The sequence below is a fragment of the Lissotriton vulgaris genome, chromosome 2_1 (assembly GCF_964263255.1).
Source record: "Lissotriton vulgaris chromosome 2_1, aLisVul1.2, whole genome shotgun sequence".
NCBI lineage: Eukaryota > Metazoa > Chordata > Amphibia > Caudata > Salamandridae > Lissotriton > Lissotriton vulgaris.
In genome coordinates, this window is record NC_141687.1 from 993,503,738 (window position 1) to 993,518,751 (window position 15,014).

Sequence of the window (15,014 nt, forward strand, 5' to 3'; positions counted from 1 at the left end):
AACTTGCTCCCCTGCCATGCACTGTTTATGATATCACATATTACATCACTCATGACATGTACTATGACACCATTTGTGACATCACTAATGACATCTCAAATAACATCTTTGATGACATCACCGATGATATCTCTTAGTCTTGTCATCATCCAAGCATCTTTTGTACAGATTGCTCTATAACCAAGTATAGCATTATAGCTATGAGAATAATTACAAATGAGCTCGGAATAATATGAAGCATCATTACTGCTATCATAAATACAACCCACATATGTAAAACGAACTTGTGGTATGTGCAACATTGGCCATATACCATACACTTCATGGGCAGTTGAGTTCATGTTGACTGTGAACCAGATATGAAAGTGTATCCGATCCTGAACGTGGTGCTCAAACAGCATAGGACTGTTCAGAAAAATCCAAGGTCCCCCAGGTTCTCAGGCCCTGTTACATAACTAATGCCCTAGTATGGACAGTTTTTACCTGTGTCAAACCCCTGACAGTCATTAACATATATTGAGAAATTGAAATATATGAATAATTTATCTTTATCAATTACAGAAAATCATGGGATATGGTACTAGTACCCAAAAAGACCAAGCTGAGATTGTTTCATGTTCAGGGCAACAGGCTGTCTATGGTGCAGACTTATACCTCTTTGGGGGTTGTTAGAAATGGGGAATACTAGTTGGCAGAGGAATGCACCTTCTCCAAGGAGAGACCCTTCCTTTTAGTCAGGATAAGGGAGTTACACACCTAGATAACCCCTGCACACACCCTTGGTAGCTTAGCTCAAGCAGACAGGCTTATCTCGGAGGCAATGTGTAAAGTATTTGCACACAACACAAAGTGAAAACAATACAAATGGACACCACACCAGTTTAGAAACATAGAGCATTTTTATCTAAACCAAACAAGACCAAAACAACAAAAATCCGACATACACAATTCAAGATATGACTTTTAAAATGTTTCAAGCGATTCTGTCCATATAAAACTATGGTTACGTGTTTTTTATACAAAATACATCAAACTCTTCAAAATCTGCAAAGGAAAACAGCCGCACAGAAGGGAAGCGTAAAAAAACAAAGCAATGAATCACTTTCTGAGTTCTTGGGAAGGTGATGCAACATTTCTGCTGCACACAGAAGAAGTGATGCATCAAATCCAGACTATAGGGGGAAGAGATGCATCGATTTCCAAGGTGAGTCTGGTCTGCAGGTGTTGTGCTGGAAAAAACTGGTGCACCGGTGCAGTGCATGTGAAAGATCAGGCGCTACGGACGCTGTATGGATTTCCATAGCTGCTTACCGGTGATGCGTCGATTCTTTTAGCTGAACAGCGGGGCCTGCCTATTCAAACTTTACAGATAACCCATCTTCGGAAGCAAAACAAGCACATGTATATTGGTTAGTACCTGGTGCACACGGTCTTCTAAGTTATGTAGGAATTGTTATGCTGATATGATTCAGTTTAATAACTCAATGCTTCATTCAATAGTTTTTATGTTTTAAGTACAATCTTTGTCCTGCTGGAAACTTTTTCTGCAGACCCAGAAAATTTGTGTGCAATATCAGGAGCACAAGTCGTCAACTGTCACCTTAACACAGAGTTAGTCTTCAGTACAAAGATTTATAATGTGTTCAAGACCTCTATACACCTAAGATGCATTAGGAGCACTTCCAATTTGTAAACACCTACACACATTCGATTGACACAGGCTGTAGAAAATTAAGTAGACCATTATTATGGTAGTTGTGTGCCACTCTGTAAACTATGAAAAAAGAAGTAGCAAACACGTTGGATGATGCCATCAATGATGTCATGAATGATGTCAGTGATATCATAAATGATGCCATATAAATTGTCATGTTTGATGTAATATTTGCGGTCGTAAACAGTGTATGCCTGGGGTGCAAGTTATAGTTAGATCTGCTAATTACGACTGGTGAATTTGTGTTTTTTTTTAGCTTAAAACGTTACTGTTGTCACTAACATATTCACCAAACTATAAAGTTACTTTAACATTTGTTTTTTTTGATGAATTTCTTAGGTTTTTTAAAAAAAACAGATCTTTTTATCACACCAAACTACAACGTTGCTTTATCCTGTTTTTTTTGTGTGAAGCTATACATATATATATATATTCACTGAAAAAACCATAGGTTTCACACCAGTTATAGTTAGCTGGAAATTTTACTGTTTAAATAAGTATGTGTTTATATAAGTGATTGTTTAAGAGAGTAAGTATGTGTATGTTTCCTTAGAAGTAAAGAGGTAGTGTGTGTATAGTTTTATATGCAAATAAATGGATGTTCAATAATTTATTTGCATGTGTGAGTATGTGTGTGAGTAACTTTTGGATGACTGTCGGTGTATAACAGGATGTATAGATGTATCACTACATATGATGAGTGAGTATATGTATGAGTGACTATATAGAACTGTTGGTAAATGAGTGGATGTGTATTTAGATGGTGGAATTACTGAATTGGTTGTTGTAACTAGTATGGGTATCTCCATTTTTTTGAAAATGATAGTTTCTATTTTTGAATATCTATTTCAAGGGTTACTTTACAGTAAAAGGAGGTCTGTCACTCAGTCACAAGGATGGTGTCATAAGTGATGTCCTGAGTGAAGTCACTGACGATGTCATGAGTGATGTAATATGTGTCGTCATCAGCAGTGCATTGCAGGCGCGCTTGTTATAGTGAGTCCAACTAACTATAATGTTGGGATTTCTATGGTTTTATGTCAGTAAAATTTCCAGCTAACTATAACTGGTGTGAAACCTATGGTTTTTTCAGTGAATTTACTAGGTTTTTTAAATGCTAATTCCTAACTATAACTGGTGTGAAATGTAGTACATGTGAGTTGTTATTCTAGTCTTTCTCAGGAATGCTTAATGCCTACCTTCTCTATTCCACATTCTATGTTCCACTCTGCCTTGTATGTTCCACCCTGTGGCAGTTGACCGGTTGTTGCTGCTGTGGGTGGTCTGCTCTTACGCTGTCTCTTCACTTGAATAAAGGAACCTGCAAGAATCACCTTCCGCCTCTGCACCTTATTTACTACAGTATTTTGGCGACGCTGCTTCGAACCCTGCGCTCTTCCGCCACCTTCTGGACCTTAGACAGACACTAAAGAGCAGACCGTGTTGAGCTGAATCCTGTTTACGCTCCTACATACTGCCGGAAGGGACCCGACGGCTCTACTTCGGACTTTCTACGAAACTGGCAAGTTTTTACCTGCTTCTGCCTCTGTTTCCCGTCATTTGTCCTTTTGCCGTCTCCCTCCTGGTAGTCTCCTGCTCCTGCGGCGTCTCATTGAGTCTGATGACGTCTCAGAACTTTCCGTAGGAGTCAGCGATCTTCTCTGTGACGTTAGCATGCTCTCCTCTCACCCTGCGTGACTCGTCTCAACGCGCCGTCTCTCCCAGACAACCAGCGCCTTTGTACGTCCACGTCATCACGCCGAGGGGGCCATTTTGTATTGCCATGGTTACGGATTCAACTCCAGCAACGACGATGCGCTCGTCTAATGCGCATTCGTAAAGTAAAGCTTCATGACAAGTAAAGCTTCGATTTTATTCCTGTTTGTAGCGTTTCTTCCTGGAATAGGTTGCCTTAATTAACTATTTGTTTACCTTTTCAGACATTTCCGTTTTTTTTTGGTGTGTGACAATTTATAACATTAACTTCACTCTGTGCTTCTCACCACAACTTGTAATATGTCTGAGCAGTCACCATTTCCATCTGGCTCTGTGGTTTTACCACCCAGTTTTCTTTCTTCACCTGGCCAGCCCAGCATATCGTGGGAAGACTGGTTTCCCATGTTTGAGAACTACCTTGATGCACTGGATGCTCAAGAGTTCTCTGCCAAACGCAAAAAAGCACTTCTGCTGGGTTCTCTTGGTAAGGAAGGACAACGTGTGTTCAGGTTCCTGCCGCAAGTCCTATTGGCTGGTGCACAAGCCCCGTTGGATGAATATAAGGAGGCTGTGTCTCGTCTTGAAGTCAGGTATGCCAAAGAAGAGAACCTGGTCATGAACAGGTATAAATTCTACACCAAAAGTCAAAAAACTGGTGAGAACATAGATGACTTTGTTTCTAGACTGCGCGAAATGTCAGTGAAATGCAAATTTGGCAACATGATCAGGGATCAGCTTATCGTACAATGCAATAACAAAAAAATTCAGGAACGTCTTTGGGCAGCCAAGAATCCCAACCTACAAACAGCAATTGATTTAGCAAAGGTTGTTGAACAGTCCCAAGGGTGTATGAAAGAGTTGGAAAAGAGAGCTACTTCAAGTGACGTTGGTGAAGTGTCTTGTCATTCACACATGTTTCCTAGTCAGGAAGATGATGACCAAGACGAAGTTGCTCTTCTTAAGCAGAGAAAGTTTTTCAACAAAAAGTCTGCTAATGTTAAGCCTAATAACACCGTTAAACCTTCTTCTTCTAGGCAATGTCTTAGATGTGGTAGTCTTGCACATGCTTCTGATTCTAAGTTTTGCTTTGCAGCCAAACAGGAATGCATGAAATGTGGTAAATTGGGGCATTATGCTCGTGTTTGCAGAAGTAAAGCCCGTCCTTCTGTTTCATATGTTAGTGATATCACAGTAGTTGAAGATGACACTGACAAAATTTTGGTGGTTGGTAATGACAGTGATCTTCAACGTGAAGACCACAAACGTAGGAATAGGCCTAAGGCTCTTTTCATTATTAATGAAAAGGATGTTTATTTGATGGTGGACACTGGTTCGCGATACACAATCATTCCCAATTCACTTTTTGTTGATTTGTGGGGTATGGGTCCTCTTTTTCCTACGGATATTTCTCCTGGTGGGTATCAGGGGGAACCACTGAGCATTCTTGGGTATTTTGAGGCTAACATTGTGTTCTCTACCAGACAAATTTTTGGTAAGGTATATGTCTCAGAGTCTGGTCCCGCTATACTTGGGTGGATACACCAATATGACCTTTGCATTGTCGTGAATCCCCGAGCTGATCCTCAGGTCATGGTCGTGGAAGACTCTGATCTATTTTCTTTACTCTCTAAATTTAAAAATGTCTTTGGTGAGAGTTTGGGTCGGCTCAAGGGCTATTCACATAAAATAATAATCAAACCCAACTCTGTCCCCGTACAACACAAGGTAAGACGCATTCCTATCATCATTAGGGATGAGGTCAAGGGTCTCCTTGATGACATGTTGAGTTCTGGGGTCATTGAGCCTGTTGAAGCCTCCCCTTGGGTTTCGCCCATTGTCCTCACCAAGAAGTCTGACGGCAAGCTCCGTTTCTGTGTCGACCTCAGGTCTCTCAACCACTGTGTTGTTGCCGACACCTTCCCACTACCTAATATATCTGAATTAGTTACCACTCTTAATGGCGCGAAATTCTTCTCAAAATTGGACCTCAGGAGTGCATACCATCAAATTGACCTTCACAAAGACTCCAAGTCCCTGACAGCCTTCATCACTCCCTGGGGTACCTTCCAATTTACTCGTCTGCCATTTGGTCTCAAGTCAGCAGCTAGCGTTTTTCAGCGCATGGTGTCAGGTATCTTTGAAGGTGTGCCTAAGGTAGTCTACTTTCAGGACGACATCCTGATTTATGGTCTAACTGAATCCCAGCACAATTTTACTCTGAATGTTGTTCTTGAGAAGTTATCTGATGCTGGTCTGACTTTACGGAAGGACAAATGTTTGTTTGGTGTGTGTGAAGTAGACTATCTGGGCTACACCATCACTTCCTCTGGTATTAAACCCAAAAGAAACCTATGTGAAGCAATTCGCTCTGCACCCTCACCCTCTGACAAAGACCAGCTTCGTTCCTTCATGGGATTGATAGAGTATTACTCTAAGTTTGTACAGAATTTTTCTGATAAGACTGTGTCTATTAGATCTTTGCTTAAACGGGGTGTAAGTTTTACTTGGGGGGCTGAGCAAGAGAAATGTTTTGTGAACATCAAAAATGAAATTTGCAATGCTAAAATGCTATCTCCCTTTGATGTACGCAATAGATCTATCGTCACTGTTGATGCTAGTGCACATGGTCTGGGGGCTATGTTGTCTCAATTGTGTGGGGGATCAGAAGTCACCATCGCCTTTGCCTCCAGGACCCTTACTGATACGGAGAAGAACTATTCCGTTATCGAAAGGGAGGCGTTGGCGGCCTCTTGGGCTGTTGAATATTTTCGTACTTACTTGTGGGGCATGAAGTTCACTCTGCGATCTGACCATAAGCCCCTGATCAAAGTTCTTTCACCTGGTGGGGCAGGTAAGGGTTCTGCCCGCCTTATGAAGCTAGCGGCCAGACTACAAGAGTTTCAGTATTCGGTGGAATACATCCCAGGTTGGAGGAATGTCCAAGCCGATTGTCTCTCGAGACTATCTATGGATTGGCGTTCTCCTCACAATTCAGTTGTTTCACTTGGCTTGGATGATATAGCTGTGGCCTCGGTGGAGGATGCTGTTTTTGTAGGCGAGGGTGTTTTCTCTTCCAGTGACTGGTCTAGAGAAATGTCTGCTGATGCCACCCTTCAGGAGGTCATCAAACTTATAAGGTTGGGGCCTAGATGAGAGAGTTCTGTCCCTGTCGCTGTTCGGCCTTATATTAAGGTCCTAGATGATCTTTCTGTTGTTGGGGACATTCTTTTTAAAGGTGAGAAATTTGTACCCCCCTTTGGGTTAAGAACTAAGTTACTGGCTTTGGCACATGAGGGGCACATGGGCCAGACCCTTACCCAAAGGCGTTTAAAAGATCACTTCTGGTGGCCTGGCGTTGACTCCCAAGTAGTAGATTGGGTTGAGAATTGTTCCCTCTGCAGGGAAGGGGAGAAACGGTTGAAGACTGGTCCAAAGCTCGTTGATGGTGCACATGTTCTTTCACCAAATTTGCCCTGGCATACCATTGCCCTTGATTTTATTGGCCCAATGGGTGAGTTAGGGGAGAGTGATAGATTTGCCATTGTTGTCATTGATGTTTTCACCAAGTGGTTGGTTGTTCATTTTACCAATGATATCACTTCTTCCAACTCCATTAGGTTTTTGGGTAACCTCTTTAAGGATGAGGGCCTGCCTTCTGTCTTAATCACAGATAATGGTCCACAACTCACCTCCAAGGACATGGAAATCTTCTTGAAGGAGTGTGGCGTCTCCCATCACCATACATCCTTATACAATCCTCAGGGGAATGCTGTTTGCGAAAGAGCCAATAAAGTTGTTAAGGGTATTATACAGATGGCATCTAGTGGTGGTCATATTGTCAGGAAGATGGTGAATGAAATGCTATGGGCATACCGTACCACCCCTTTGGCTAATGGACATCTGTCTCCGTTTCAGTTGATGAGAGGACGTGATCCTGGTTTAAAGTTATTTCCGTCCTGGATGAGGGATGTCGTTACTCTGCAGGCCCAGAGTAATTTCCCAGATGATCTTCAATCTGATGTAATTGAATCCTCTCCTAATGTCTCTCCTTCTCCTCCCCCTTTTCTCGTGGGAGATCTGGTTAAAATCAAACTGGGAAGGTTACAGAAAGGGTTGTCCAAGTTCAAGGGCCCATTTAAGGTCAAGAAGGTGCTCAACTATTGTGTCATCCTGAATAATGGCGAATGCTGGAACTTCAGGAGAGTGGCTCTCTACAAGAGGGAAAAGGGCTCCTCCCCTTTGTCTTTCTTGCACTCTGAGAGTTCTGCTCCTTCCGCTTCATGTTCTGATGATTCTGTTACCAGTGGTTTCTTGCTTGCCAATGACACTGATGATTTGCTACCTTCTAATGGTGCGCCCTTTGGTTCTCATGTACAAGATGGTGTTGTTGTCTCTGGTGGGGGCGATGCTCCTGCTCTGTTGCAGGGTCCTGTCCCTGCTCAAGGTTCTTCTCTCTCTGCACGTCCTCTTAGGCCTCGGCGGCCTCCTACTTATCTGCAAGATTTTGTTTGTTAAGTTTCATTTGTTCTTTTTTTTTTTTTTTTTTCAAACAACAGAAAGGGAGAAGATGTGTAGTACATGTGAGTTGTTATTCTAGTCTTTCTCAGGAATGCTTAATGCCTACCTTCTCTATTCCACATTCTATGTTCCACTCTGCCTTGTATGTTCCACCCTGTGGCAGTTGACCGGTTGTTGCTGCTGTGGGTGGTCTGCTCTTACGCTGTCTCTTCACTTGAATAAAGGAACCTGCAAGAATCACCTTCCGCCTCTGCACCTTATTTACTACATGAAACCTATGTTTTTTTCAGTGAATTTCATAGGTTTTTTAAATGCTAATTCCTAACTATATATAGGGCCTCAAACCTATGAAATGTAATATTTTTTATAATGAATCCTATATTGTATATTTATATAATACAATTTTTTTATTTATTTTTTTGCCCTGGAGCGCTCCCGGTGCGCGCCCCGGTGTGCGCACCGGAAAGCGCAGTTTTCCGGCGCGCACCGGTGAGCGTCCCGTTAGCGCTATTGCCGCTAACGAAAACATCATTGTGACGTATCGCGTAGCCGCGTCTGCGTGATACGCACGGCGTAAGCGCACCCGGAAGCACTCGAGCGAACACGATCGCGCAACGTAAACATCCGATGCGCTTATGCGACGCAAGCCGGGGTGGCGCGTCGGGTCATGTGACCTGAAAATAACACTTTTTATGGGTGCAGAACAGTTTTGGTTTCCAAATGATGAAAGCCCGGGTCATGTGACCTGAAAATAACACTTTTCATTGGTTCAGGCCAGTTTTTTTTCCAAATGATGAAAGACCCCACCTTTTTTCCTTATTTTGACTTTGTCCTTTGACTGAGGAAGACCTGTTTGGAGATCTTTGAGAAATATTTTGTACTTTGAAATGGCTACAGTAGCAGCAGCAGCTGGAGCATCTGCACCACCACCACCACCAAGAGGACCACCACAACATCACATTGGGGGTCAAGAAGAAGAGGAGGAGGGGAGGAGGTGGCTGCCAGAAGACAATACCCCATACAGGCCAAAGCAGCACATTGTATGGGAGTTTTTTTCCATCCAAGAGGGCAAGAAGAAAGTGAATGCGCCAAAGGTGACTTGCCAAATCTGTGGCATTGAACTTTCAAGGGGGAACCCTAATAAAAAATATTCATTTGGTAATGACACCATGATTAGGCACATGCAGCGCAAGCATCCCAACAACTATGCTGCCGCAGAGGTGAGAGAACTGGCCAGTAACCCTCCCCAATCTTCACCCAGCTCCTCCAAAAGAAAGCAACCCACTCCATCGGGACCAGAGACAAGGGAGACGATCCCTTGCATACAACCACGGTTTGGTGAATTCAGGATCACATGTATTTTTTGTGGTAAGACCATCTCCTATGGTGAGCAGAGCATAAAGCTCATCCTCCTTGCTCGTGACAACCACAATTGCCCCAAAATACCATAATTTTTTCCTGATTTTTTTTTGCTCCAGTTGAGCCATTTTCAATTCCCTGTTTTTTTGTTTCTCCCAATAAAAATAACAAAAAAAATATAAAATAGTTCATAAAAAGCCCAAAAAAGTACAAAATGTTCAAAAAACATTAAAAAAATATAAAACAACAAAAAGAAGAAAAAAAACAGTTCTTTTTAGAACTCTATCATACTTTTTTCCCCATGGTACGCTCCCCGGTACGCTCCGCGGTGCGCGTACCGGGCGCTCCCCCGCTCAAATTAAAAAAAATAATATTTTTTTGCCCCGCGGGGCCCTTTTATATCCCCCGCATTAAACCTAGGGGGTCTGGGGGGGTCTACTCTGCCCCCTTATGGTCATTTCCCCCTTTGTTTTTGCCACCTCCTGTGTCTCGATCCTACCGAGACACAAGATGGCGGCCGCTCCGGACTGTTTCGAATGTTGACAGACACCCGAGAGCCAATCAGCTTTCCGCGCGCGAACTCGCGTAGCGCGCTGGTTAGCGCCCCGGTGCGCGTACCGGGGAGCGCTTATAGATATATATATTTTTTTAACCTAAATTACTCAAAATCCACTGGAGCACATATCTTGAGACATAGCAAAGGCACATCGGGCAACCTGTCCCTAAAATTTTGCCAAGTTTGGTGGAAATCCATTCAGCCGTTCGGGCCAAAAGTGAGGTGGACCGCCCTATGGAAATTAACATGGGGAAAACACGTTTTGGGACCCCCCTTTTATCTCGGCCCCCACTTGACAAATCCCCCCCAAACTTTCAGGGAAGGCGCCAAAGTTATTCACAATAGAATGTTGAGATTTTCTATTGAAAATAATCCTAACTATAACTACCTACTGGCGACCGCCAGTAGGTCATATATATATATCTATACTACTATTATAAAGAGAGAACTTGCACCTTTAGGCAAGGTAAACTCGGGAACCACAGTGCCAATCTACACACCCGATACACCGTTGAAATCGGCAGGGTGTGTAGATGGTCATAGGCTTTAAATTTTTTTTAAATAAACGTTATATAAAAAGTTAAATTTTTACAAAAAGTAGTTCCCCCAAAGTAGCGCCGGCCGCGACTGTGCGTCGTCACGTCAGGAGCAGGGGAGGAGCAGCGTCCCAGGAGCGGCGGACATGGCGCGCAGGGGAGGAGCGGTGAAGTGAGGCCAGCGGCGGAGCGGAGAGGTGGATATGGCGCGGGGAGGAGCGGCGGCGGACAGGTGGTGAGTGGCAGAGCGGAGAAATAAGGCTGGCGGTGTGAGCAGCAGAGGCAAGGTAAGAATCCGGGGCAGCCAGGGTCGGGGCGGGCGGGCAGGGCACAGGCTGCTGGGGAATGTCAGGGCAGGCGGGGGTAGGGGAAGCCAGCATTTCAGGTTTGCGTGCTCTCCCTCCCGGCCCCCGCCCGCCACAACATTGTCCGGGACACAGACATTGTTGTGGCGGGCGGGGGCCTGGGCGGGAGAGCACACAAACCTGAAATGCAGCCCCCAGCCCCCTTCTACCCCAGGCAAAGCTGGGGCGGGCTGCTAGTATATATATATATGCAGATCTTGACATTTCCCAGGTGACTGGATTGACCGGGCACCCACCCATGGACCCTGCAAGAAAATCGGCAGTGTTGGAGACATTGTGCCCCATCTCGGGTCAACTGGAGCTCCCCTGCCTAATGGACTGCTGAGACTATGTGGTTGTGCAGTTTGGGGAGATGAGGAGGTCTTCGCAACGCAGTATTCAGGTGTTATGGCTGGCTAAACGTCCATCACTCCCGGGACTGTGTCAGACCGTTGCACAGCCTTCTGGTACCTGTAGTACTGACGCACTGGGTGTCCTACAGGGCACCTCAGGCAGCGAATTACACACAGGCTGTCTGTCCGGGGGCGTAGCCAGCTCACACCTGATAGGAGGAAAGAAGGTATTTTAACCAGCATGAGTATCCACCTGCTGCAATCACCATTTGGCGCTGAAGAAGGCAAATCTACGCCAAAATGCATCCGCCCTAATCCTGGTGTTTGTGGCAATAAAGGACCCCTCTAAGGATTCCCCTGTGTGGCCTCCTCTTCTTGCTGTTGGAGAAGATTTTTGTTCACATTACAGCGCGATTGCCAGTAACGCGCTTTTGGAAACCCCTGCACCTTCAAGTGGTCCCGGTCGAAGCTGGCTTCTGCCTTTGCAGATCTTGACATTTCCCAGGTGACTGGATTGACCGGGTACCCACCCATGGACCCTGCAAGAAAATCGGCAGTGTTGGAGACATTGTGCCCCATCTCGGGTGAACTGGAGCTCCAGTTCTACCCCTGCCTAATGGACTGCTGAGACTATGTGGTTGTGCAGTTTGGGGAGATGAGGAGGTCTTCGCCACGCAGTATTCAGGTGTTAGTGGCTGGCTAAACGTCCATCACTCCCGGTACTGTGTCAGACCATTGCACAGCATTCTGGTACCTGTAGTACTGGCGCACTGGGCGTCCTACAGGGTACCTCAGGCAGCGAATTACACACAGGCTGTCTGTCTGGGGGCGTAGCCAGCTCACACCTGATAGGAGGAAAGAAGGTATTTTAACCAGCATGAGTATCCACTTCCTGCAATCACCATTTGGCGCTGAAGAAGGCAAATCTACCCCAAAATGCATCCGCCCTAATCCTGGTGTTTGTGGCAATAAAGGACCCCTCTAACGATTCCCCTGTGTGGCCTTCACTTCTTGCGGTTGGAGAAGATTTTTTGTTCACATTACAGCGCGATTGCCAGTAACGTGCTTTTGGAAACCCCTGCACCTTCAGTGGTCCCGGTCGACGCTGGCTTCTGCCTTTGCAGATCTTGACATTTCCCAGGTGACTGGATTGACCGGGTACCCACCCATGGACCCTGCAAGAAAATCGGCAGTGTTGGAGATATTGTGCCCCATCTCGGGTGAACTGGAGCTCCAGTTCTACCCCTGCCTAATGGACTGCTGAGACTATGTGGTTGTGCAGTTTGGGGAGATGAGGAGGTCTTCGCCACTCAGTATTCAGGTGTTAGTGGCTGGCTAAACGTCCATCACTCCCGGGACTGTGTCAGACCGTTGCACAGCATTCTGGTACCTGTAGTACTGACGCACTGGGCGTCCTACAGGGTACCTCAGGCAGCGAATTACACACAGGCTGTCTGTCCGGGGGCGTAGCCAGCTCACACCTGATAAGAGGAAAGAAGGTATTTTAACCAGCATGAGTATCCGCCTCCTGCAATCACCATTTGGCGCTGAAGAAGGCAAATCTACACCGAAATGCATCCACCCTAATCCTGGTGTTTGTGGCAATAAAGGACCCCTCTAAGGATTCCCCTGTGTGGCCTCCACTTCTTGCTGTTGGAGAAGATTTTTTGTTCATATATATATATATATATATATATATATATATATATATATATATATATATATATATATATATATATATATATATATATATACATATATATATATATATATATATATACATATATTACATGAGATCCATTTATATATATGTATATGCACACATATACACATATATTTCATATATACAGTACTTGTGTGTGTGTGTGTGTGTGTATATATATATATATATATATATATATATATATATAATTTAATGGATATTTGAACCCTCTATGATCAACTCTGAACACTGAAATCCCTTCACTACCCCTAAAGCCCAAAAACCCCATCTGCTCCTCTACACATTAGGGAAGAGGTGTGGTGCTGCGGCCAGGACGACTGACACCGGATGCTGGGGTTTACCTTTCGATCCCTGGCACCGGTGGCAGGTAAGCCCAGCACCATGTGACTCTAGGCAATAGCTTGCTTAATCTTCCCGATGGCCCCCAGCTCCGGGATGCCTCCGGGTAGCTGTGCACTTTACAAATACTGGATTTACTGGATTTTTTTTTCATTACCCCTCCCCAAAACCTAAATACCCCTTGCTGTCCCTATAATCTGCCAACGTCCAAACACAAAACATCCATTACTACCCCTAGACACAACACTTGAACCCTAAAAACAATTTACTACCTGTGAGGACGCGGAATCTCTGGAATCTCTGGAAGCCCAAACAGAGCATTTTTCCCCTCACTTTTCTCCCTCTTCCCTTCTGTATTCGCAGAACTTCCCTGGGTACTACTATCCCTTTAAATCTTTCGCCTTGCCCGGTCATGTGATGGGGTCACATGGCTCACAGGGCTTGAAGACGGAAGACGCCGAAGCCGGAGGTTGTTCATTGGGACCGGCTCACGAGGAGGAGGAGACGCTCGTGAAGACCTTCGAAGTGCTGCCTTGGAACGATGTCAGACCACCCCGGGAGGGCGAGGAACCACCTGTTGCCGAGGAAGCTTCCCAGGTAGAGGAGAAAGCGGACGACCGAACAGAAGGGCAGCCAGACCCCAACTGGCAACGCGGAGACGCCCGCCACGGCCCAGGAGGAGGTGTTGTAAATCAACAGCGATTAGGTTAAGCATTAGCAGAAGACATGCTGTGTTTGACCATTATCGTAACAAATGTACCAACTCCATTTTGTATTTGCAATGGCCATTTTGTATGCCATACATTGCCATGTGCTCCTCATGTGCTTTGTTATGTTATGTTAATTTTGATTTATATAGCGCCAAATCACCGACAGGTCTCTTAGCGCTTGCTTTGGGAACCCGTCCTGGCTTTCCCTGCGAGATAACCCCTACTGGGCATCCCCAAGGTGAAGACCAGGCATCCCATCGCGGTGTGGCCATAGTGGAGATTAAGCAAGCTATTGCCCAGAGTTGCAGAGTGTGAACCCATGATTCAAGTAGGCACCGGGGCGAGAATTATCAAGTCCGTGGACATTTGAGCTCAAGACCCTGCTGCGTCGAGAATTGAACCCTGGTCCCGGGTCTGACTTCTGCATCAGGGTCTGCCTCCTCTAACCATTGAGCCACACTTCTCCACTTGTCCTACCTCCTTGTCAGCCGCGCCTGAAGTCTGCCCGGCAACAGGCTATATTTAGCATTGCCCGCATCCAGCATGTCCAGACATGTGCAGTAGGGTCTATGACCGTTACTAATTAGTTCCAGATAGGAATGTGTTCACTAGTTTCCGAAGACTGTTAACTCCGCCCACTTATCAATTATGCCTTCCAATATATCCTTGTATGGTCATGAAACTGCTGTTGTCTTCTGTACCGCCTTCTTTGAGCCCCCTCATTGTGTATAAAAGGGGCCATGTGCTTTAGTTCGGTGTGCTACTCTATACACTACTGAAGGGTGTTGTGTGGACTGTAGTACCACCTTTAAAGGTTTAATAAACTTTGCTTTTGTATTTTCCAGTTTCATTGCCAACTTCTTCCTAAGGTCTGAGGACTCTGTGCAGAGAAGGGCGAGCACCTTGCACTAAGTAGGCCTACCTGAGGTTTGCTTACAACAAAATGGTGCCCGACACGTGGGGCTCATCGGCGACTCGGAGTGGTCGTGACGAAGGATTGCAGACGCGATAGCATGCCAGAGGAGACCGAAGTCTTGGCATCCAAGGCGTTTTTTCCTTTCTTTCTGATCTGACCATCCAGGTGGTGCCGGTCCTCGACTGAGATCTCTTCTGTTGGCTTGCCGTGCAGTGGCCGTTTGGTCGAAT